The sequence below is a fragment of the Gouania willdenowi genome, chromosome 4 (genome assembly GCF_900634775.1).
Source record: "Gouania willdenowi chromosome 4, fGouWil2.1, whole genome shotgun sequence".
In the NCBI taxonomy this organism is placed as follows: Eukaryota; Metazoa; Chordata; class Actinopteri; order Blenniiformes; family Gobiesocidae; genus Gouania; species Gouania willdenowi.
This window is the reverse complement of record NC_041047.1, coordinates 35,771,443-35,797,845: the sequence shown is the minus strand read 5'-3', so window position 1 is coordinate 35,797,845 and position 26,403 is coordinate 35,771,443.

The window sequence follows — 26,403 nt, the reverse complement described above, 5'->3', positions numbered from 1 at the left end:
GAAAATACTCCAAACACACAAAACTAATACAGTAAAACACAAAATGACTCCAAATAACACAAAAATACAAAACATGATTAAAAAAAGATATACAAATTGACAGAAAATGACAACAAAAGTTTATAAGCAAAAATACAAGAAAAACACAACATAAATACATGACAACATAAACACATAATAAAGGAAAATTACCCAAAATGCCTCATAACAAGCAAAACAACAACAAACATACACAGAATGACAAAAAAAAAAAAAACACACAATTACTATAAAAACAAATTTTTCCCCTGTATTAATGCTCACATTGGTCATTATTCTAAATGCTGACATGATGTGACCCTCCGTTCAAACAAACACATTTCTGTGGGCCCCGCTGTGATAAAAGAAGCCCACCTCGAGTATATTGGGTGGTACTTGGTACCTAAAAGTGTAGTGAGCAAAATATACTTAAGTATACCTAGTATAATACGCTTTAGGTACTGTATACTTCTTTTTAGTAAGTGTAGGACTATAGTCTCCAACATTACAGAGTTAAACTTGTCAGCGAGGAAGCAGCAGCAGCAGCTTTTTTTAGAGGGGTGGGGGTGGGGGGTGGGGGATGGGGGGGGGCATCTTGTCGTACAGATGTGTTTGTGTGTCACTGGCTGAACTGGTGGTGGTGGTGAAATAATGACAGGAAGGAGGCGAGGCTGGAGGTGAGCGAGTCCTGAGTGTGTGTGTGTGTGTGTGTGTGTGTGTGTGTGTGTGTGTGTGTGTGTGTGTGTGTGTGTGTGTGTGTGTGTGTGTGTGTGTGTGTGTGTGTGTGTGTGTGTGTGTGTGTGTGTGTGTGTGTTTCCAAGCCCTAATTAACTGTGCCGCTTCCTCCTCTCACTGGCATCGCTGCCTTCCTGGGGCACATGCCAGTTCCACAGATAGGTGTGAGTTTACGTGTGTGTGTGTGTGTGTGTGTGTGTGTGTGTGTGTGGCACTATAATAACAGTGTCACCACCGTTTGTTCCTGTTCGCTCTGCACACCTGGCCCTTGGTTGTCAGTGTTGTGTGAAGCATCCAGGAGCAGGTGGAGAGGGGCGTAATTACCGTGAACCCTTGTCCAATACACGCGCTTTCTGAGGACAGCATCCATAAACAAGAGCGGCGTCCCCACCCACTCATTATAGGTGCTCCTCTCAGCTCAGACCTGGTCACACTGGGCCCTGCAGTCTGACAGAAGCTGGTTTTTAATGACATCTCAACACAGTAAATGTTCTGTAACAATACATGTCTGGTATAGTAGGTTCCTATAAGTACGACCTACTGTATATAGGAATAAAAACAAGAGGAAAAGCAGTTTATTCTCTCATTGTGCTCAGACTTTTTCTTTAAGTGTCCCCGTCAGAGCTTGATGTGAGCCATTAAAGGCAGTGATGATGCAAAGGCTCCACCCTCCTCCCTCCTCCTCCTCCTCCTCCTCCTCATCCTCCCAGACACACCACCACCCCCAGCCCCACCCCTTTCGCACCAATTCCACAGCCACACTTTCTCTGCCAAACTGCAAAAGCTTTAGCGTGAGTGTATAGAGAGTAAATAAAGGAGCGATAAGTCTGGATGTGAGGCAGACAGAATGAACAGATGCAGAGACACCTACCCAGGGATGGGCAACGCCTGAATTTCAACGATTCTGATTCTTTTAACCCTGTAAAGCCTGAATCATGAAATCATTGACAGAAAATTCCAATGTTTTGAAACTACAGCTTTTATTGGTCCCTATGAATCCCCCCCCCCCCCCCACACACACACACACACACACACACACACACACAAATACATTTACATTTACATTTACGAGTTTTAATTTGTATTTGATACATCTGTTCTCTAATGTTTTTTTTTTTTTTACCAACAAAAATACAATAAATAACCAACATATCAACAAATTGGTTATTCCATACATACATAAGAACATTTTTTAATCAATGATATATCACCAATAGAACTGATAGGGTGAGTCTACAACATGTAACATTTCATTTATTCTTCCTCATTTTGTGGATCATAAACTTTTTTTATTTTGCATGATGATTTTAGGCCTGAAAACAGTTCCTGTCCTTGTTCAGATGAAGATGACTCAGCATTTATCACAGTATACATGGGAAAAGTGACTCAGCACAGTGCGTACATCTCTTATACAATTTAAACATTTGTTTAGTCGACTTTTTTTGTTGCTTGATAATATGTAAAATGCATGACATGCAATAAAATGACAACCGACTGATTGAGAGTCACATGACCTCATAGAGGTTAGTTTAAACCGGATCCTGTCGGAGCATGATCTGACTCCTCCCAGATTTTGACCAGCACTTTTTTGATTGGATCCAGCACCTCATTTCTTATTCATTTTATTTCAGCACCTCATTTGCTTTTAGGTGTTTTGAACAAATGTTTAAGTATTATATTTGGACAACTGCGTCTTTTATTGAGTTGGAATCACTGGGAATTTCATTGTAAACACAAAATTGATTGTAAAAACTGAGCGTGAGTGAAGAAAAGCTGCGTCGAGGCTTCTTCTATCATTAACAGCTTTTACAGTTTACTGAGTACATTACTGGTTCAATCAGAATGTAGGATTATTCAACGTTTTCATTTTGCACCGCTAAGTTGAGTTAGTGTACAGCCCTCCCGCTACAGCCGTCTCACTGTAGCGGGAGGGAGGGGCTAGAAGTCGCTTGAATAGTACACATTTTTGAACCATCAAATCGCTTGATGTTGCTTCATTTAAACATTGATTATGAATTTAATCTGGTCGCTTCAGTCGCGCTTGGTGTGAACGCACCTTTGTGGTTTAAACGTATGTAAATATTTAGTTTTTGTGTGTTTTTGTGTTCTGAAAGTTTTGTGTTCTAAATTAGCGGCGATTCATCACTGTCCTTGATGCTGAAACATGGCAGATGTGACAGATGTTACTCAGAGTGAGAGACGAATGATTCGTAACGGGCGATTGTCTGTGCTTCTTTAACGCTGAGTCATCATTCTTTTATTAAACATTTAGGTTAATTGGTTGTTTGTGTTCACGTGATATTATTGGTCCATTGAGTTTGTAAAATGTGCTTTAAAACATGTTTTATTCTCTGACATGTTTGTCTCTCTCTTACTGCAGGTACAGCATGCATCGTTTGTTCTGAGACCTGATTATTTACTAATTAAGAAAGTGGGCAGAGTTAAAAAAGTTTCCATGTTTTAAATGATTGAGCTCATTGTTTCTCAAATAGGGGTACGAGTCACCCTAGGGGTACAAAATGGAACTACAGGAGGTACTAGAGAGAGAGAGAGGAAAATTAACAAATGTTTATTTTTAGTTAAAAATGATAACCATACTAAATATTACCAGCAACTCACAAAACAACAATAAAAACACACCAAATAAGAGAAAAATTATACAGAATGATTAAAAAACAGACAAAATACACAAAATGACACCAAAAACACACACACCAAGGAAGAAAAATACTCATTATTACCAGCAACACACAAAACGACAACAAAGACACACTAAATGAAAAACATACGACAAAATACACAGAAATAACAAAGAAACATACAAAACGACACCAAAAATACACACACAAATAGAATTATTTAAATGATCTAGCTCATTGTTTCTCAAATAGGGGTACGTGTCACCCTAGGGGTACACAATGGAACTACAGGGGGTACTAGAGAGAGAGAGAGAGAGAGAGAGAGAGGAAAATGAATAAATAAAGTATCAGTGCTGGTCTCACTCCAGGCTTCAGACCAGAAATGATCAAAACTATAGAAATAAATCTCATCAGGAGCCACTAAATCAGTATTTTTCAACCTTGGGGTTGAGACCCCAAATAGTGTCGCCTGAAATTTCTGAAAAAATTTAAATACATTCCTGAATTTTTGTTACTGTCATTATTATTATTTTTTTTATTTTTTTTTTAAACAACACACAACTTTAAACAACTGTATTTCTATACTTTCACTTTGTATAATATAAATCTAGTTCAACTAAAATGCAGTGAAAAAGCTTAAACGTGATCAAAAACTAATTCTAGAAAAAAAAATGTCTTTGGGGGTCACCAGGAATTCTTGATATCAAAATGGGGTCACGATCCAAAAAACTTGTTTGGCTGAAGTCCCCCCTTTTTGTCCAGCTACAAAATTTTGCTCAGAATACTATAAAAACTATAGATCATAATAATGGGATGAATGAGGTTAACACATATTTTAAATGATCTAATTTTGTAAATAAGTAGAAATAAACCGTATTTAGTGATTTTTATTATTTCCTGTCATCTCCCACCTAATGTGGGGCCAAGACGGACCCTTTATTTTCAGTTCATCATAATAATCAAGATCATTTTCATCATTATCAGTGTTGGGCAAGTTACTTTCAAAATGTAATACATTACATATTAGTAGTAACTGTCAGTTAAAAATACTAAGTTACATTACAATATTATTGTCTCTGAATTGTAATGTGTTACAGTACTTTTGAGTTACTTTCACCAAAATAACTGCAGAAGTATGACTAGCATTGTAAAATGCTAAAATATAGTTTATTGCAGCTGATTATATATAGTATCCAGTGGAGGGTGATGTGATATAACATAATGACTAATAACTATATATAATATACACAGTGAAGGCTTATGGCACAATAAGTAACAATTACCGACAGAACCACAAAAGCAGACAAAGTTAAAGTTTGGTACGTTATGATAAAGATATCTTAAATATTTAAAGTATAGACCTATTCATATGAAACACATAGAGCTGGAAATAACTAGAACCTTTTTTAGCGCATTGTATTTTTACTGCTGCTAACGTGGTGACCAGTAAAAACACTATTTTATATGAGCGCCCAATAAAAACCAGTCACGAGGTAACATGACCACCAGTCAAATTGATGACGGCGGTGGCGGCGGCTCCGGTTAACTCTGCTATTGTTTTTAGCTGCTAGCTAGCAGCATTTCTACCGTGAATGTCTCTACAAAAACCACTTCTACACCAAAAATATCTACAGAGCACATTTAAGAGCAGGAATCTGATCTGTATGAGTCTCAGTCTCAGTCATACCTGGTTCTAGGAACACGGCAGACTGAGAGAAACTTCATTTCTGCTGTTTAGTTTGACTCTTTTCTGCACTTTTGTTTCTGCTCTCTTTCTCTTCTCCGTGCCTGCATCTCTCTCTGTCACCTTGGCGTTAGCGTAGCACCAGTTCAGATGTTTCTTCAAGTTACTGCTGCTGTGTTTCACATCTCAGGTTAAAATGCGTTGCTGAGATTTGTAAATATGCTACTAGTTATGCGTTACATTCCTGCGTTACAGCAAAAAGTAATACATGACTGTAATTGCGTGACTTTTGTAACACGTTACTCCCAACATTATTATGATCAAACAAAAATACACAGTTTAAAATCCCCATATTTTTCATGCTTGTATTTATTCATTTTTTTCTCTGTTTAGTAGTGTCAACGCGTACCGCCACAACGCGTACCCCCATTCGTTTTTCATGTTTTTGTTACATAATGAAAAACGAATGATACACGGATTCTTCCTGAATAGACTTCTTTACATAGTTTTTATCATTTCCAGTCATCTTCCTTCTGATGTAGGACCAACACTAACATTTGTATTTTCAGTTCATGTTCTAATCAACATCGATTATAATCATCATTTGGTGTATTTTGTTGTTGTTTGTCTGTTCTTGTTTAATATTCATTACATTTTTATCTTAATTTGTGTGTTTTTGTTGTCATTTTTGTGTGTTGTTGGTATTATTTAAATTATTCTATCTGTGTGTGTATTTATGGTGTCGTTGTTGTATGTTTCTCTGTTATTTCTGTGTATTTTTGTTGTATGTTTTTCTCTCATTTAGTGTGTTTTTGGTGTCATTTTGTGTATTTTGTTGTTATTTGTCTGTTTTTTAATTATTCTGTATAATTTTTCTCTATTTGTATTTTTATTGTTGTTTTGTGAGTTGCTGGTAATATTTAGTATGCTTATCATTTTTAACTCTAAATAAACATTCTAAACCTTAATTTTACTCTCTCTCTTTCTCTCTCTAGTACCCCCTGTAGTGCCATTGCGTACCCCTACAAGTACACGTACCCCCATTTGAGAAACACTGTTCTAAAGTGTAGTGTTAACCTAACACAGAGATAGGAAACTTTTTTTACAGCGGAGACAAAAAAAATGTGTTTGTTTGATCAGATGGTCACATGATCAACATTGATGACTCAGCATTTAGAATAATGAGTGATCTGAGCATTAACACACATTTTATGTGTTTTTCTGTCATTCTGTGTATGGTTGTTGTTGTCTTGCTCTTTGTGGGGCATTTATACATTTCTGTACTCCTTTTGTGTATTTGTCCAGTGAAACATGTTTATGGAGTCATATTGTGTATTTGTGTTGTCATTTTGCACTTTTTGGGGTCATTTTTTATGTTTTCCTGTTGTCGTTTTGCTTGTTTTTCTGTGTACTTTTGTTTTACTTTTTGTAATTTTATACATTTTCTGAGTAATTTTGCGTATTACTGTTGTGGTTTGTACATTTTTTGAAGTATTTTCTGTGTTTTTTTCTTGTCTTTAACTGTATTTTTCTGCATTATTGTAATTCATTGTGTTTTTTTTTTATGTATTCTTGCTTTTGTTTTGTGTATTTTTCTGTCATTTTGTACATTTACTTTGGGGGCCTCATAAAATTAGAACGAGAGCTGCCAGTTGCCTATGTCTGACCTAACACATGATAGTTGAAGGCATATTTTCAGACCAGTTTGCAGCTCTTCCTTTGAAGACCAAATGATGGGAAGCAGTGCAGGAAGCTGGTGTTAAATGTCCATTGTTTTAAAGGCTTTCTGGCTCCATCCTTATGTTCTCCAGTGGCTCCGCCTCAAAGACTAATGCCCTGGGAGTCCAGCGTGCTCTGAGCTGGGACTAGCCCTGTTCCTCTGGTCCTTACATGTGATCTCCTTGATTTTAATGAGGCCACATGGACCCCCTGTGATGTGCTTTGGAGGATGGGGGGCGAGATCCCAGCGCCTGCTCCCATAGCCGTGATGTTGGTTGAACACCAGTGACCCCTTTGCCTTTCTATCATCCCCCCCCCCACACACACACACTCGTTCCAGCCGGGGCCCCTCTCAGGCGCTTTTAATGTTTTATTAAGCAGGTTCACTGGTTCACTCTCTTCTGAGGAAATCCAACTGCCTGTCAATCATGCGTGTGCATAAAGTGCAGCGTGGTCTCCGTGTATCACATTCAGTGGATCGATAGGAATCTTTCTGACTGCTCTCTGAGGATGTTCACATTGTTGCTGCCTCTGAATATTAAAGAGTACAATGGGAGCACTTTGTCCCACAATATCCAATCAAACAATCCTGATTATTATTAGCCTTGTCATCAACGCAGGATATCATCGACAATTCTTGTAGAAGATATACTAGTGTAAAGACAGAATTAATATTAATTCATCTGTGACACAAGAAACCATTAAAAAAAAAAAATACAACCTGTTTTAAAAATGAGAATAATACACTTTAATACAATAAAACACCTACAGGTATAGTGCAACGGTCCGTAGAGAACAATAACAACAATGGCGCAAAATCCAAAAGCAATGCAAAACAGTGCAATCAAAAGTAAAAATAAAATATAGAAGTTCCAATGCATGACCTTTACACTTTCCTGTTTGGTTTTATTAACAAAAATCTTAAAAACCAAAAAACACAATGTGCAAACAACATAGCAATAATTTTAATTAAAAAAAAATAAACATAAATATGCATAGATATGAGCAGAAGATCAGCAGGTATTGTTACAGATTTTCAATATTAATATTTAATTAAGAAAAAACATTTACAGAGATTGTAAAGGGTGTGTTTCACCATTATTATACTTTTTGTTAATTAATATTAATATTAATATTATTCATTCATTTTTATTTTATTTTTATTTTTTGTAGGGGGGGTGATATTTAGCCTGGGTTGCCTAGCAACAAAGCCGTCCCTGCAGGTGACACACTGATGCACACATGTATGGACCCAATAAAAGCTTAAATGCCTTTTTTTTAACTATCAATTGATATTTGTAATTTGTAAATAAGGAACAGTTATTTTATTTTACTTTTAATTTTCATCTGTTTTTATTCTGCAATTACCAGATGATTTTCTTGCGTACATTGTATGTTCTTGCACTGAAATGGTACAAGTTTGAACATAATTAACAAAAAAAATGTTGGGCTTAGTTAAAACATTACTTGGTATGAGTAGTATATTAGTATGAGTAGTATGTTAGTATGAGTAGTATATTAGTATGAGTAGTACGTTAGTATGAGTAGTACATTAGTATGAGTAGTATATTAGTATGAGTAGTATGTTAGTATGAGTAGTATGTTAGTATGAGTAGTACGTTAGTATGAGTAGTATGTTAGTATGAGTAGTATGTTAGTATGAGTAGTATGTTAGTATGAGTAGTTTATTAGTATGAGTAGTACGTTAGTATGAGTAGTATGTTAGTATGAGTAGTACGTTAGTATGAGTAGTACATTAGTATGAGTAGTATATTAGTATGAGTAGTATATTAGTATGAGTAGTATGTTAGTATGAGTAGTACGTTAGTATGAGTAGTATGTTAGTATGAGTAGTACGTTAGTATGAGTAGTACGTTAGTATGAGTAGTATGTTAGTATGAGTAGTATGTTAGTATGAGTAGTATGTTAGTATGAGTAGTTTATTAGTATGAGTAGTACGTTAGTATGTGTAGTACGTTAGTATGAGTAGTACGTTAGTATGAGTAGTATATTAGTATGAGTAGTATGTTAGTATGAGTAGTATGTTAGTATGAGTAGTATATTAGTATGAGTAGTATATTAGTATGAGTAGTATGTTAGTATGTGTAGTACGTTAGTATGAGTAGTACGTTTGTATGAGTAGTATGTTAGTATGACTAGTACGTTAGTATGAGTAGTACATTTGTATGAGTAATACGTTAGTATGATTAGTATGTTAGTATGAGTAGTACGTTAGTATGAGTAGTATGTTAGTATGAGTAGTATATTAGTATGAGTAGTATGTTAGTATGAGTAGTACATTAGTATGAGTAGTATATTAGTATGAGTAGTATGTTAGTATGAGTAGTATGTTAGTATGAGTAGTACGTTAGTATGAGTAGTATATTAGTATGAGTAGTACGTTAGTATGAGTAGTATGTTAGTATGAGTAGTACGTTAGTATGAGTAGTACGTTAGTATGAGTAGTACGTTAGTATGAGTAGTATGTTAGTATGACTAGTACGTTAGTATGAGTAGTACGTTTGTATGAGTAGTATGTTAGTATGACTAGTACGTTAGTATGAGTAGTACGTTAGTATGAGTAGTACGTTAGTATGAGTAGTACGTTAGTATGAGTAGTATATTAGTATGAGTAGTATGTTAGTATGATTAGTACGTTAGTATGAGTAGAATGCTAGAATGAGTAGTACGTTAGTATGAGTAGTATGTTAGTATGAGTAGCACGTTAGTATGAGTAGTACGTTAGTATGAGTAGTACATTAGTATGAGTAGTACGTTAGTATGAGTAGTACGTTAGTATGAGTAGTAAATTAGTAAGAGTAGTATGTTAGTATGACTAGTACGTTAGTATGAGTAGTATGTTAGTATGACTAGTACGTTAGTATGAGTAGTACGTTAGTATGAGTAGTACGTTAGTATGAGTAGTACGTTAGTATGACTAGTACGTTAGTATGAGTAGTACGTTAGTATGAGTAGTACGTTAGTATGAGTAGTATGTTAGTATGAGTAGTACGTTAGTATGACTAGTACGTTAGTATGAGTAGTACGTTAGTATGAGTAGTACTTTAGTATGACTAGTACGTTAGTATGAGTAGTACGTTAGTATGAGTAGTATGTTAGTATGAGTAGTACGTTAGTATGAGTAGTACGTTAGTATGAGTAGTACGTTAGTATGACTAGTACGTTAGTATGAGTAGTACGTTAGTATGAGTAGTACGTTAGTATGAGTAGTCCTGTTTGACGCTCAGTTGTGGCCTGTTTATCTGAGTGTTTGGACACAGAATAATGAAGCTGGTTTATTGTCAATGTTTCCGTCCTCATGTGTTGTGGTGTCTTTGTCCCATTTTTGTTACGTTCTGTTCATAAGAAATATACCTTTGAAATCAACTTTGCTTCATAACATTTACATTTAAATTCATTTGTAGGCCATAAAGAATGAAGTCATCTTACTTTTACTGTGTATTGTGGATGTAAAATGAATGAAAGTAGACAACCACCAAACATCAGAGGACAAAGTCCCAAATGCACTTTAGCAAAGCCATAATTAGCCAGATTTGTCCAGCTTTTCTTTGGATAAATAATGCAATAAAAGGAATCAGAGCAGGGTGACAATAATGGTCAAACACAGCAGTCTTTTCTCCTCCAAATGGAGCCTCGGTGGGAGTGTGGAAAAGGCCTCTCGTTACACGGCAGTGAAGGGCAGGCTCAGGAGAGGCGGATGACATTTGGGGAGAGCTAAAAACAATGAACCAGTAGTGCTTTAATGTCTCATAAGACGTCCTCTAAACATGGCTTTTCCATCTGAAAGCATCTCTGTGCTGAGTCAAGTGCACTAACTGTGCATGAAAGAGTCTGTTCCCCTAGGACACAACTGCCTGATACCCGCAAGAATAAACTGGCCTTTAACTGCCAGAGCTCCAAACATACACAGTGTAAAGCTCACTGGGCCAAAGGGACCAAACAACACCCAAATGAGAGGCGGCAAAGCTGTGGAACGCGCCGTCAGTAATACCAGAGTAAAGCCACCTGGATGTCAGACCTGGGACTTTATATTGTTTTGAAATGCAAAAGATTCAAATCAGATTATCGTAAGACAAAATATATGACGCATAAATCCTCACTCATACAATTTGATATCACGGGAATTAGTTTTTATAGAAACAGTGTAAGGAGGACTCCTAAATCTGTGTACCGTTCATTCTTTTTATTCCGTTTTAAAACCAAAACTAAAATAAATGGTGTGGTTGTTTAGTTTGACTGACATAAAACCTAAACAGAATTATAGAAAAATCAAAGACCAGATAAGCAGCGTTTTTCTGTTTAAGTAATTGTGTTCTGTTTGTGTGACATTTGGATATTTGGGGGAGATTAGAGTGAGAACTGATGTCCACTACACCTGGTTTCCCTTCACAGCTCCTGGACCAGGTTTCCTCACATAATAAATGGTTTTCATCACGACAAACACGCCATCATCAAACAGGAAGTGGCCATATTGGAGGTACTCATTAAGTAAACAAAGCAGGTCCTGAACATGGAACCAGAGGAAATGGTGAATTATTGCCGTGTTTTTAGCTGTAACAATCGGTCAGACCGTGAAAAACATTTGGAGTTTTATAGACTGACAAAAGTTAGAACAAATCAGGGAGAACAACGTCAACAGTTATCAGAGGAAAGGAGGAGCTTGTGGTGAGTGAAGCTAAACCAGGATCTACGAGGCAAACATCTGGACAACATCTGAATGTGTTCGGCCCATTTCTTGTCAGGTTAGTGAATTGTTGATAGCAGTGGCTCTGAACTCATTTTCTAGTGTGATGATAATAATAGAATTCATATCAAGCTACTGCATGTGGCATTATTGACTTAACATAATCACATTTAATAACCTGCTACAGTAGCAACACAGTTGTTCAAATGTAGAGCTAGGATGTAGAGCTGTATTTCTCATTGTATTCCAGGTAAAAGATCTGACCTTTATCTAAATGATGACCCAGATTGGGCTCAGGTTAAAACCAGGTAGTTGATCATATCAGGATACGCTATAGATGGAAGACTCTCTGGATCTGCACCACCAATAAACCCTCACTTTTCCAAGTCCTTCCCTGTATGCTTTTACATCTAGAACACATTTTGAGGAGCTTTTCTGTGGTTTCAGACATTTGACCATTGCAGTGTTTATCTCCAAGTGCCTCCAATATGGCCGTGCATCCGTGGCGTAGGTGTATACTGCAGGACTGTTCAGGATTTATTTAAACAGTTTTCTGGTCCTGCTTCTGTTTTCATGCAGTCTGTGGATGTTTCAGTAAAAAGTGGTGTTATGGTCTAAATAGTATCCAGATAATCTAGTGACTGACTATCGACTGTGAGGCTGGTGTGCAGAACAATAGATGTTAGAACTTCTACGATTTAACACTTCTGCAAAAAAACTATTACAGCTTTTTTGAGGGCAGTAAAAAATATTTATTTTGCACATTTTTGAACCTTGAGCTAATAACGGCAGGAGCACCAGCAGATTCATTACACTACCTCTGGTTCCTTTAATCACATATCATATGCATGTTTTACGTAACATCCTTTTTTTTATTTATGTATTAATAACATTTCCATTCACCAGTTCATCAGTATTGTGACTTACTGTATCCGTTGCTCCTTTTTCCTTGTCCAGGAGTAAAAGTCCTTATTATTATCATTACTATTATTATTATTATTATTATTATTATTATTATTATTATTATTATTATTATTATTATAATAATAATAATAATAATAATAATAATAATAATAATAATAATAATAATAATAATAATAATAATAATAATAATAATAATTTTATTTTATTTTTTTAAACATCTGTTTTTTGTGGAAAATCAATTAAGTTCCATTTTTGGAAATTTGTGTCTTTTCTTTTTTAAGTTTCTACATGAGATGTTTACTGTATGCAAGGGAACTGTACCAATATTTATTACCAACAATAAACGTGGGGGGTGAAAGTAATTTTTTCTTTGAGTATTATTTAATTGAGCTATATTTACTTGTACTTGAGTATTTTGTGTTTGACCTTTACTCACTAGCAGTATTTCTACTTGAATAGAATATATTTACATCTCTGGGTCTATGTCAAAATTTAATTTGGAAATAAATGTTTTCCCCCCTTATTTTATAATAAAATAATCATAATAACAGTGGATCATCTTGGAACAAAAAGATTAGAAGTTGATGAGAGAGTTCATCCATGTTCATGTAAGTGTATAAATGTATAATGACATGGAGCGATAAGATCACCTGACCTTTGATTTCCAACTATGAGACATTGTCTGTATGAGGAACAAGGCCTTTTTTAACTCTAGGATTAAAATGAATGGAACAGAGCGACGCCCACTCGTCCTAAAGGGTCGCACACGAGCGCTTTGGAACGGGCGTCTCCGGAAAACAAATATTTTTTGCCAGGTGGTTGTGAAGTACATAAGTCCCGCAGCTCTGATTTTACATCCTGTCACATGAATGATTCAAAGCACTCAATATAAATATTAAAAGTAATAGCTTCACTATTCAGCTATTACTCCATCATTCCCTGAAATCATCATAAAACATTCAGAGCCTTTTAGAAAATTTACACACTTGAATTTGATGGAAGGGAACGTGAGGCTGTCAGAGTGCAAGGTCCTGGAAGCTTAAATAATAGTGGAAAGCTGTTTATGGAGCATGCTTTATTTATTCATCGTCTCACCCTAAGAAAGGACTGGATGAAAACAGATGGGGGGGGACGGGGGGGACGGAGAGAAATCAGTGCAACGAAAGACTGAAGAAAAATCAAAGGAAGAACGTTTCCATGAGGAGAGAGAGAGAAAAAGACACCCTGAAACGTAGCTGTTCCTTCCCACAGTGCAGTGAAAATGCAGAGTCCATGAGATTCTGTTCACAAGGTCAATCAATGGAAAGACTGGAGTCCAGGGGCCGCTAATGGATTGTGAAGACGCGTAGCAGGGTTATGAATTTTTAACCACATCTTCCTTCAGCCCAGACCTCCATAAATCAATGAAGACTTATTGGAGAGGATCAATTATGCAAACTTAAAAACATTTAATGACAGATAATGAAGAGGTCCCTGGAGGCGGGCCGTTGGCGGGGGTGGCGAACCCTTGCTCTCTGCACAAGTTTCAAGGCCACGACTTAAAGCAGTGCTGACCACTTAGACCACTGATGTGTGCATCAAACCACGGTTCTGTCAGCTACGCTAACACTTCAAAGCAGCGCACACTGGAAATCAATGCTATATTTTCCTATAACCCACCCACTGCTTTGTAGGTTTTTATCTTTTACTCACTGAGTTAAACTAGGTACATCATCACCTGGATGACTACATGCTCCATTATTATACATTTGATTTTAACTTTTTGGTTTTCTTTTGTTTTTCATTGTTTTTCAATGTTTTGCAACCAAAAAATGTAAAAACTACTAGAAAAATGCACTTTGTTTTATCCTATTTATTTATTTATTTATTTATTTATTTATTTATTTATTTATTGTGTGTGAATGTGATTTGCATCGAGGGGGACTGTGGTCCAATTTCATTGTATGTCATACTTTTTATGATTATGCAAAGACAATAATGACTTATATTAAAAAAAAACAGAAAATATTAGAGGCTATTTATAATTTAATAACATATTTATATTTGGACCAAGCAGATATTTGTCCTTTTAGATTAAAAATGAATATCAACATGTGCTCATTTGATCCATAAAACATTTTCAGAGACCCTCCATTGTGCAACTGTCTAAACTTCCTGTTAACTTCAAAACAAGAGCCCTATTTATAAAAGCATTAAAAAAAAAAAAAAAAAAAAAAACTAATGGAGGACAAGAAGAGATGCTTTTATTTTGAAAGGGAGATGTTTTATTTTCAGCTTGAAGCCATTTGACATTTGTATGTATACATACATATACATATTTATAATTTAATAACATTGTTGTATTTGGACTAAGCATGAAAATAACCAGCCATACCTACTATCTGCTGCTTAAAGGGATCCTCCACTGTTTTTATAAGTTTGGCCTAAATTCTTTGAAATATCCTTATTAGTAGATCTATGTATAACAAAACACATTATTTATTAACTTTTAAAAATGGGACTACTTTACAGATTAGTTAATAATTTAATTTTCAATATGATTTGACGTGTAAAAGGTATGTTCCAGCATTAAAATGTGCAAGAGTGCACTTAGTTTATTTCGAACCAAATAACCTAAAAAAAAAAAGACGTGTTTTAAAGTTCACCTCTGAAGAAATGACTAAACAGCAGATTTACCTGATTTCACCTTCTCTCCTTTACTTTATTTCTTTCTTTGCATTTTTGACCCCTGCCCTTGGCCCTCAGTGCCCCCCCACCCCCCCCAGTCCGACGCCCCTGCCAACAGATATGTGTAATACTGGAATTTTCATCCCATTCCGTTATGGGTTTGTAAATATTGGGTTCAAATGAGCTTTGCTAAAAGTATATTAATAGAATAATGAGTTTTTGACATTTATATTTGTACATGTGCTTACAGTGCCTAAAATATTGCTATTTTTCAAGTTAGCTAACAAAATATGAAGCGCATATTAAATTAGCACCAAATCTGTTTCATAAAGAATCTCTCTGTGTTTTTCTTTGACAGTGTGAATTATTAGAGACATTTTACGAGCAGTAAATATTGTCCCCGCTTTTTAAGAGTTTGGCAACATTTCCCTGAAGCACATGGTAAGGATGCCCCGGGGCCGCCCCCCGTGGTCATGATCTCACATCATTGAGCTCTAAACAATGTTAAAGCCCACGCACGCACATTAAAAGAGCCTCTGCACAACTGTCCACTCCACTCACGTCGCTCCATGCCTCCGACTCATGCTTTTATGTCGTCTGTGTCCTTCCAACAATTCATGTTTAATGTATCACATCTTCTTTACCTCGTCTAGCCGTGTGTGCTGGAGCTGTTCTCAGACTGTACGACAGCTCTGGAGCTTGTTACTGTTTCATACTCGGGTAATAATAACGCACTGTTATTAATAACCCACTGTTATTATCACCTCACCCCATGCAAAATAATATGAATCCATGTAACCATGGTGGAAGTAACTGATTACAAGTACTCATGTTACTGAAATTGAGTTGCTTCTATGGTTAATTTCTATATTTCGAAACCAGTAATTTTACTTTTAAAAGAAGTAATTCAATACATTTCTACACCCAACCGTTACGGAGTAAATTATTATTTTTTTGTTTTTAAAAGATCAGCAGACATCGTGAAACCACAAAAAAATGAAATGGCCAGGCAACAATCAAATGCATCACATCATTACCGACCAATCAGATTAAACATTATGCATGGCACAAAAACAGCATTGAATGGATGTTATGTTTTATTTATTAGTTACTAGTGTTTTATATATATATTATTATTATTTATTATTCATTTTTTATTTATTATTATTATTATTATTATTATTATTATTATTATTATTATTATTATTATTATTATTATTATTATTATTATTATTATTATTATTATTATTATTATCAGTTATTTCAGCTGGATAATTGTTGGAATTTTTTTTTTTTTTTAAAGATTTGTACATTTTGACAAACCTTTTATTTTATACAGATGCTTTTGTGGAAAATAAATTAAGTTCAAATTGTGGTAGATTTGTTTTCTTCACTTTTAAGTTCGTACATGAGATGTTTACTGTATGTAAGGGAACCATACCAAATATTTATTACCAAATAAAAACATGGGGCGTGAAAGTAATTACTGGTGGTAACTTTTACTTTGAGTACCATTTAGTTGAACTACTTTTTACTCATACTTGAGTATTTTATGTATGACTTACTTCAGGGGCGTCTAAATAAATGATAAAATACGTACAACACTGATAATATCAAAACAATAAGTGACAGATTTTAGTCCCTGCAGCACCTTTGCTTTCAACTTATTTGATTTTGTGACCAATTTTTATGCAAATTGTGGAAATTTTGTGGAATATTTTGAAGAAATTAAGAATTATTTTAACAATTTGAGTTTGAAAATGATTGCCATCATGTGTCAGATATCTACAATAGAATTAGTTAGTAATTATTCATGTTTTCAATGACTTTTTTGCTTTCTGCTGCGGAGTCTAATTGGACACTATAATAGGCCAGATTCGGCCCCCGGGCCATGAGTTTGACACGTGACTTACGAGTACGTGTAATTGAGTACAATTTCTTATAGGATATATCAGTTCTCTTTAACTTTGTAAAGTCCTAAACTTACTGTAGCTGGAGGAAGGCTGAGATAGAAGGTGGAAACAGGATCAAAGCACAGATCAAAGCAAATACATCACGACTCAGGTCATTTGTGTTTATATTCATATTTTATTAGTTGAGGCACTGCATCAATCCCACAGACTATGGTTTCTTCCCAGGGGTGTAGAAGTGGCATCTTCAGAGCTGATAGAGACACACGTACATAACATAACCAAGGCTTTTCATCGCTATGACAGCAGTGCAGAAAGTGCTTTGTGAAGAATTCCTCTGTAAGTACAGTACACTCTGGAAAAAAAAAAAAAAAAAAAAAAAAAAAAACTGTGTGACTTTTACAAGTGACACGTGTTTGGTTTGTTTCTCCATCATCACTCCAGAAGGTCAACCCCCCCATCACCACCCCCACCACTGTCTCTGGTGGTTGAACGCTGCTGTAAAGAGCCACTTAGCTGCTGATGGTTTTTTTTCAGACGGGGCCTCACTTGTGATTTCTTTGCCCCATTTCCTCCACATTCTCCCAAATGTACCTTTGAGGATTCTAGTTTTCTAATTACAAATCAGTGGGAGGGGCCTTTTATTGACTCGCTAAGCGATTCTTAGTTTCACTTTAAAATCAACTCATCTGTGTCACAGATATACTGAAGTGTGTAACAGTCATGTGACTGCACACACGCACACACACACACACACACATTATCAACATATGTCAGCATCTGTCTGTCCATCTATCTGTCTATCTATCTGTCTGTCTGTCTGTCTGTCTGTCTGTCTGTCTGTCTGTCTGTCTATCTATCTATCTATCTATCTATCTATCTACAAAGCAAAGAATATCTGTCTGTGTGTCTGTCTTAGGCTCAAATATCTATGCTATTCAGTGACCGACAGTGCTAAGACTTTCAACATGGCTGCTGCGTGGTTCAAGGATGTGCATCGTCAAATTGGTTTGGACTGCAATGATGCCGTTAATAAATTGTTTCTTAAATGCATTCTTATCAGAACTGCCCCAATGTTAACATATTAGTTGATAATGTCCCAGGTTCCTTGCTGATGATGTCATAGGTTCTCTCAGAGTCCCAAGCCCGGATAAAGGAGGAGGGTTTGACGTTTTGGCTAGCAATTCCACCCCACATAGCAGTCTATATAAATAAAAAACAAGAGTCAACAGAAGAAAGTTCATTTGTAGTTCTAACTCTCTCTCTCTCTCTCTCAGCAAGCTGCAGGTGTATGCTAGCCTATATTACAGAGCTAAATATATACAGTACATACTTTGTACGGGCACTGTACTAATTTAGAATAATGACCAATCTGAGCATTAACACAGAAAAGAACGAAGGGTTTTGTCTTTGAAGTCCCTTTGCGTTGGGTTTCTTGGTGTTTTTTGAGTTTTTAGTCAATTTATGTGTTTTTGAATTCATTTTGTAGATTTTCTTGTCAATATGGCGAATTTCTGTTGTCTTTTTGTATGTTTTTCAAGTCGGTATGTGTGTTTTTACATTTGTTTCTGTTCTTGTTGTCGTTTTGTGTAATTTCTTGTCATTTTGTAAAGGCTGTTGTTTCTGTAGTCATTTTGTGTGTTTAGGCAGTTCTTTAGTGTTTCTTTGTGTCATTTTGTGTCTTTTAATGAATTGTTTTTTTTAAATCTTTTTGTAGGTTTTTTTTTGTTACTTTTTGTACTTTTCTTGACACTTTGTGCATTTTTCTGTCATCTGTTTTTCTGGAGTTTTGTGTATGTTGTTCTTCATAGAACTTCCAACTTTTGGGGGGCAGCACACAATTAGACGGAGGGCCGTATGTGGTCCCCGGGCCGCCAGTGCCTATGTCTGCTATATGGGGAACCTTTTTAAGTATGCATGGTGAGCACACTAGTCATACTCAACCATCCCAAAATGCTTTGGGAGCTGAATGTAAAATGGTCCTGGGACCACCTTCAAGCTAAAAATCAAACATCTCCTTTTCAAAATAAAAGCATCTCTCTTGTCTTCCACTAGTTCTTAAACTCTTTTGAAAAAAGGGCTCTTGTTTTAAAGGTAACAGGAAGTTTCTTCAGTAGTAAATGGCAGACAATATGGAATCTGTGAGATGTGTCTACGTGAGTTTTATGGATGAAATGAGCACATGTTGATATTCTACTTGGTCACTTTCTCACTTCAAATGTTTTCAGAACTTTCAAAGTAAAGGTGGAGAATCAACAGATATATTTAGCCTCAGTGTGAACAAGGTTTTTAATGCTGTAGGTTCAAGATGCATCTTGGGAAACTTGGAAGTATACATCGGTGGGAAGTATTATTATTGGAGGTTAATTATAGTTTAAATAAAAACACTGGATGGAAAAACTAAAGCCCAGTTGTTTGTAAATTGTTAGAGAAAGAATTTGTGAATCAGCCGAGCTCAGCTAGAACCTCAGTGCTAAACATGTAGCAGCTAGCACCTCAATACTAAACATGTAGCAGTTAGCACCTCAATACACATTATGTTAGCACTCAGTGATAAACAATATTCAGTTGTTTAAGATCATTTATTATTTTCATTGATTCAGTCATTTACCAACATACATCTATAATGGAAAAAAAATAATTTCTTGTGTCAAATATTGTTAGGCCATTAATTTAGATTATTTAATTACAAAGTCTAACTAATTACATTCATGTTGTTTATTGCTGTAGCTTCCTTACGTCATATGAACAGAACAGATGAGATTTATTTTTTAAAGGTGAGGAAATCAGTTTGATTCCAGGATTGAACACAGTTTGTGTCATGGTAACGTTGAGTGACAGACGTGGGCATGTGAGCAGCGTTCTGCACTGACCGTGTGGGTCTGAGGGCTTGTGCAGGTACATGTTCACGCTCTGCTGGGCTTCATCCAGACAGGAGAAATGACCCACAGTCAGGCCAAAATGTTTACTGGCAGATGCGTTTTAAAGCAGCTCTCGTTAGCTGGTCATGGCAGTGGAAAATATCCTGCTGCTCAGTGCAGCTGGAATCCACTGCTCTGCCCAATTCCACCTACAAAAACCTGACCTTTTAGAGAATGATGGATGAGCCGCTGCTTCTTCTTTCCCGTCTTCTCCTTTTTTTTTTCTTCTTCTTCTTTTGCTCCTGTTTTTTTTTTTTTGTCTTTCCATCCTATTGAAGATTGAAGCTCTGTCTATGTTGAGCTCAGGGGCAAATTCTGCCCCTCCTTTTACTCGTTTGTTTCAAAATCACTTTAAAGTCTGACGCTGGCTTTAGCCAGAGCCCTTTGGCTCTCGGCTCCTGTGCAGCGGTTCGCGTCAGGAGCTGCGATTTGTGATTTGTGGAGGACATGAGCAATGCCTGGTGCTCATGGCTGTTGAGATGGATTTGTAGAGCAAAGCTCGTAATGTGCAATATGATGTGACTGAAGCTTCACATCAACGAGACTGATAAATAGAAATCCGCTGGTTAAAAAAACACCGTAACCTGTATTTCAGTGTTGGATAAGGTATTTGGAAAGGTTTAAACCTGACGCTCAAAGCTACACTTGGATTGATTTAAATAAAGTACAGTATGTGAAACAAGCAGAGATCTTAAGTCTTCTTGCAAAAACCTCTCTGTGTTCATGTTGTAAATTTACAACAAAGAACACACACAACACGCCGAGGCAGCCATCTGCGGCCCCATCATGTTTAGATGTAAAGTGAGAAAACAGGAGGAAAGAAGGGAGGGGGGAGAAAAAAGGCAGGTCCTAAACTGAGTTCCCTTTGGGGGGCACAGTGTAGAACGAGGAAAAACCTCCTCAGCGTACACCAAAAACAAAACAAGACAACAAACTCGAGAACATAGCACGTGGAGAGGGCGCGGGGGGGAGCAGCTTCATGTGATGCTACACGCTACGTCTGGTTGAAGTTTATATTGGATACAAAGCGTAGGATGAACACAGGCAGCATCGGGGGCAGCTAAGTAGTTGCAGGGGTCCTCTGGATCCTCAGGTATAGACGGGAGCATCCCAGCAAATCGCCTGTATTAAATAGTACAACTGATGTATGCGTTTCTCAATTAAAAAGAGAGTCTAAACAACCCGTGCACATCTGGAAGTCTCTTTTCTGTCCAAGTGTGCAACAATTATTAATTAAAAAACACAACCGCTCTCAGAGCAGATCAAACACATTAAGTATCAGAGATGACATAGAGCGCACAGCATTGTGGGTAGGGTTAGGGTTAATGTTAAGGTTAACTCTAACCCAGACAAACCAAGGAGATGAAAGTATCAGCTGTTCTCCACCCATTCAGACCCAGTCCACCACTAAACTGGTGTGAAACCAGCCCTATTGATCACATTAGACACAGCTGAGCAGGTAAAAGTGGCCTTCAGAATAAAAGCACTCTTATGGTGTGTCCTCATCACTTCCTGTGATGGAGATAATAAGAAGTGCATGGCAGATGGATCACAGCTGTATAAAGTTTATAGATCACACAGAAGCCACTCCACCTTTTTTTTCATCACGGCTTGATGGAGCAAACACATCATCTGCAAAACGCAGTGACGCAATCCTGAGGCCCCCAAACCTGACCCCCTCAACGCTCTGGCTGCACCTAGAAATTGTGTCCATAAAAGTTGTGGACAGAATCCCCCCAAAGGAGTACCCAAGGGGCACGGTCAAATGTCTTCTCCAAGTCCACAAAACACATGTGGACTGATTGGGCAAACTCCCACCCTCAAGGACCGTGCTGAGGGTGTAGAGCTGGTCCACAGGTTCACAACCAGGATGAAAACCGCATTGATCTTTCTGGATCCAAGGTTTGACTATTTGGCGGACCCTCCTCTCTAGTACCCCTGAATGGACTGGGGAGGCAGAAGACTGTGATCCCTCTTTGTTGGAACACACCCTCTGACTATTAATGCAATTCTGTCCAATCACCGCAAATTTTTGAAATTTTAACCAATCTGACTAAAGATTCCGATCAATTCGGTGCCACATTGTGGCTGAAGTCCGTCCGCTCTGTGTGAGACACATCAACATCTGAAGCCATCAGCCGCCATCAGCCACCGGAGTCCCACGGTGTGAGCTGAATCACCATTTAGTCTGGTTACAGACTGTGTCACAACAGCCAAACTGACACGTTCCAGCTAAATAACAGCAAACGTGTCTCATGAACGCTAGTGTTTAATGATCTCCTGCTGCTCTAGAAGGACTTTTAAATAAAATAACCTGATTAAACCTCTACTATTATATATGATCTATGATAGAGCTTCATTACAGGTACTGTGTAAAACGGTAACAGTGGACAATATCATTGGTGCTTGCGCCCCCTGGTGGTAACTCCATGCACACATTTACAAATCACTGAACACATGAGACTCTTCTGTAGCTAAAGTCATGAGTGCATTGATGAGATTTTCACAGGAAAAGAACCATTTATTTATTTTAAAAAACTTAAACAAACTGATTCTCTGTAATATTATCTGCTCTGGAAACCTTTAAAATGTGATGGAAATAATCCATATCTTGTTAAATTATTGTGAATCTGAGCTTTTTTTCTGTATTGTGGTGAAATAATTCAAAGGTTATCAGGTTTTTTGGCAAATTGACCAGTTTAGGCAAAGTTATAGAAAATAATAAAGCCTCAAAATGACTCCAAAATCAGGCATTTTAGGACAATCTCGTGCCGTTATCTCCCCCCACTAAGTACTGAACATCATCATGTTTCTGAGGCGTTAACATTTCACAAAGAGAAACCAACACTTGGCGCCCACCAACCACTAACTGCACAGTTAAAAGTCTTCAGTATCCACGCATATCTCACTTTGGTCAACAGCTCTCCTGAGAGTACAATACGCCCTGGGCATTGTTTAGTTTGGAGAAACCTCAACAAGCGCTGATTCTATTGGCCCCCCACTCAAAGATGGAATTGACTGTGTGTGTGTGTGTGTGTGTGTGCGCACGTGCGGTTGAGCAAACACACTGCACAAAAAGCCCAGACAGTGGATCCCTAGTGACTGTGTCCACTGATAATTTACTTTTCAGGAGATGTGTTTACCAAGGGTTACAATTGATGTGCTAAAATATTGATAGGGGACATTTCATGAGGTGGGATGATTGACCTAAAACAAGGCCCGAGACAGTCTTGTGTCCTCTGGCTCTATGTTTTATAATGTTATATTATATTACTGTGTCTTAGGAAGCGTCGATGGTGGAAAAGATGCACGACCTTGGCAGTAAACTTTGCTTGTAAAACCGTTTCTTGCTATAAGCAGAATATTCACATGATCCATGCCCATTTCTATTATAGATTTGAAAACATATATATGGGAACCCTTTTTGTGTTATTAAAGTAGCGTTTTGCAACCTTGGGGTGCGTGAGACACTGGGAGGGGATCGCCAAATGCTTTCAGGAAACAGAATATTTTTTTGAACAATCATCCAGTTTTTGCTTATTTTTACCTTTTTTTCTGAAAATACACCAAACTTGCAATATTTTATCCTATTTTCACCACTTTTTCTTGCCATTTTTTGTTCCTTTTAATGTATTTCATACACAGCATGAAGAAGAAAAGAAGAGCCAAAAATCCGGACTTAAACCAGTGAACCAAACCTTCAACCATTTGTGACTAGAACACCTGTTCTTTGCAGAAGACAGATTTTACTTGGGTCAGCATTAATGAGCAGCAGTAGATCCTGGTTGTCTGTATTTACGTGCACGGATCTCTTCTTCTCTTCTTCATGTCGTCTATGAAACAGCAGAGATAGAACTGTCGCCCCCTGTGGTCACAGATTTTTTTGGCTCAGATGTTATTCATCAAATTTCAGTAAACAAAAGAGTTTTACATTAACTTTTTTTTAACTTTTACTGGTTTTTAGATCAACCCAAAGCAGCAGTAGTTGTTATTTTGACTGAAAAAGTTGCTAAATGATCCTGAATGCTTCACCTCCTATAGAACTCAATGGACTAAAAGGGCCAATTGGCATCATCAATGACGTCATTTCAACATGGCGGCGCACAAGCTCTCAAACGATAACTAGTCCCATTTTCAAAGGTTTATGAAATGAATATTGTGCAAAATAATGTTAGGCATAGATCTACTAATAAGAACATTTCAAAGGTTTTAGGCCACATTTGTAAAAACAGTGGAGGATCCCTTTAAGTAAGAATTTGGTTTCGGACAAGTATTTTCAGTTGACACATTGTCAAACTTTATATAATACATAGAAATACAAAGAAAAAAAATGCCACTTTCATATTAATGAAACCACAATAGAGCCAACATGCTGTTTGGTAACAAAGATATGAAAATGTTTGTATAACTACATTTACCTTGCCTTGACTTTGCCTATAAATGCTGAGAATGGTCACTAAGTCGACTAAGCTGCTGCTCTTTGGTGTTTGAAGTGTAAAAAATGTGCTGACTTGGCTGTATTGATGACTGATCCGGTGACTCTAGTGACCAGGGACGAGTTCAACATCAGTGAGCGCTTCTTATTAATTCCTGTCCTGTAGACACACACACACACACACACACCTTTGTCCAATGGCCTTGAGGATCAGAAAGGTGTTACTGTGGCTGTCAGGAGGGCTGAACACCAGTGACCCACATAGCTTGATCCGACTCATCCCTGATCGCCCCGACCTCTGACCTCCTCTAACCACTGCATCACTATCACAGCTGTCCTGGAAGCATTCACTGCCTCCTCATCAGGGTCAATGAGAAGAGGAAATCAATGTTTACAGGTTAAAGTGATATTTCATATCACATCACATCTGTTTATTAAAAGGGAAAAAGGAACAACTAGGGGTGGGACTGGCACCTCTCCAGCTACCAGAACAACTTACATTTATTGGTCAACACCAGGACTTGAACGAGCAACCGTCCAGTTCCCAACCCACATCCCGACGGAATGAGCTACAGCCAGTAATTTCTGGAGCATGTGCTGTTAGGGCCAATGGAAGGACATTTTTATTTCAAGAAACGACCTGATGGTAGCCTTGATAAAAGTGTGGTTCTGTTCAAACTGTGCCAAAAAATGTTTGCATACCACCGAAGCAATTCAACTCTCTGGTACCATCTCAATGCAAAACATGTTGGAGTGAGCACAGAAACCACCGGAGCTACTAGCGCTAGCAGCTCTGGTATGGTTACAAACAAGAGGCGTTTGCATCCCAAACTCGACCAAATGACTGGCTTCAGTCTGATAAACTCACAAATTCACTGGATTGCTCTGGACTGTAGACCACTATCAGTGGACTGTAGATCACTATCAGTGGACTGTAGACCACTATCAGTGGACTGTAGATCACTATCAGTGGACTGTAGATCACTATCAGTGGACTGTAGACCACTATCAGTGGACTGTAGACCACTATCAGTGGACTGTAGATCACTATCAGTGGACTGTAGACCACTATCAGTGGACTGTAGACCACTATCAGTGGACTGTAGATCACTATCAGTGGACTGTAGACCACTATCAGTGGACTGTAGATCACTATCAGTGGACTGTAGATCACTATCAGTGGACTGTAGACCACTATCAGTGGACTGTAGATCACTATCAGTGGACTGTAGATCACTATCAGTGGACTGTAGATCACTATCAGTGGACTGTAGATCACTATCAGTGGACTGTATCACTATCAGTGGACTGTAGATCACTATCAGTGGACTGTATCACTATCAGTGGACTGTAGATCACTATCAGTGGACTGTAGATCACTATCAGTGGACTGTATCACTATCAGTGGACTGTAGATCACTATCAGTGGACTGTAGATCACTATCAGTGGACTGTAGATCACTATCAGTGGACTGTAGATCACTATCAGTGGACTGTAGACCACTATCAGTGGACTGTAGACCACTATCAGTGGACTGTAGATCACTATCAGTGGACTGTAGATCACTATCAGTGGACTGTAGATCACTATCAGTGGACTGTAGACCACTATAGTCCAGATCAATCCATATAAGGGGTTAGTAAATATGCTATGTGTGATGTGTGTTTATTATTTGATTCATTCATCCACTAAAATCCATTTACATTGCGAAGTGTTGCTTTTTATGGCAAATATTGTTATACACTTAAAACGTGAATAATTTTGATAATTAATTACAAAGCCTCAAGTTAATTTGATTTTTTTCTTTAATCAAGTCCCACCCCTAGTAACAACTAATAAAGGAGGACGATATTTATTAATAACCTTCATTATATTTATATCTCCTGAACTATGCATTTAAATTGATAATTTAGTAGATTAAAAATGGCAAAGGTTTCACTTATAAGTTTATGAAGTCTATCACAGTAAATGTCAACACGAAGATGAACATAAACAGCATTTTACTGCACATCTATTCTGTTGGAGACAGTGATCACTCACTAGTT